The sequence below is a fragment of the Chrysochloris asiatica genome, unplaced genomic scaffold, assembly GCF_000296735.1.
Source record: "Chrysochloris asiatica unplaced genomic scaffold, ChrAsi1.0 scaffold00105, whole genome shotgun sequence".
Classification (NCBI taxonomy): domain Eukaryota; kingdom Metazoa; phylum Chordata; class Mammalia; order Afrosoricida; family Chrysochloridae; genus Chrysochloris; species Chrysochloris asiatica.
Window position 1 is genome coordinate 10594107 of NW_006408623.1, and position 1124 is coordinate 10595230.

Consider the following 1124-nt stretch of genomic DNA (forward strand, 5'->3'; position numbering starts at 1 on the left):
CCCCAATGAGATGGATTGGCCAAGTGGCAGTATCGATGGACTCAAGCGTGGCAACAGTAGTGAGGTTGGTCCAGGACTGGGCAGTGTTTCATTCTGCTTTGCATAAGGTCGCTATGAGTCGGTACCGACTTGATGTCACCTAACAACAACAACGCTACCAGAGCTCCCAATATGCCTCTACCCACTATTAAAAAAAAAAAAAAAAGTGGACAGAAAAGCATTAAGGACACAGGAGACTTAGCACCATCAGGCAAGTTGACATTTGTAGAATCCTCCATTTATGACAGCCCTCAGTTGGGTGGTCACCTGTGTCCGCTTGTCCCTGTGTGGACTTCTGGAGCATTGGCACTGGCATCACTGTTCCTGGGTCATGCACGTATGCAGAGATCTGTGGGGAAAGCTGCCCAGGGTGAGGGTGCAGGGCTCTGGCAGCGAAGGGGGGCAGTGCAGGAAGGCCCGGGATTGGTGGGAAGCATGTTTTCAGACTTCTAGAATGTCAAACCTTAAAAAAATCATTGGAAACAGATGAAAACCGTATAGAACACCATCAAAAAGGAAGAGCATGAACGGAGTGTGACATCCCTGCCGAGGAAAGCAGTGACAACAGTGATGGTGGCAGAGGCGGTGCATGGAGAGACCGAGCAGCTTCGGACTCCAGGCCTATGGATTGAGTAAGGTGAGGAGGTTGGTACCAACCACCACCCCACATCAGCAGAATAAACATCCCTTACAAGTGAACACAGAACATTTACCAATAGAATATTATGTTGTTATTAAGTGCCGTCGAGTTGGTTCCGACTCATAGTGATCCTGTACAGGCTTCCAAGGAGCGGCTGGTGAACTGCTGACCTTGCAGTTCCTACTGACCTTGCGGTCCAGTGCATCAACCCACAGCACCACACCAGGACTCCATCGAACAGTATACATTTGTCAAAACAGATGAAGTATAGCTGCAGAGTAGTTAGAATCTTAGTAACATAAAAACAAAACAAAAACAAGATCCAAAAGCTAGTAAATAGCAATGTGCTATATGTAGTTAAGGAGCTCTGGTAGCGTAGTGGTTACGAATCGGGCTGCGAACCTTAAGGTCAGCAGTTCGAAACTACCAGCCGCTCCGCGGGGGA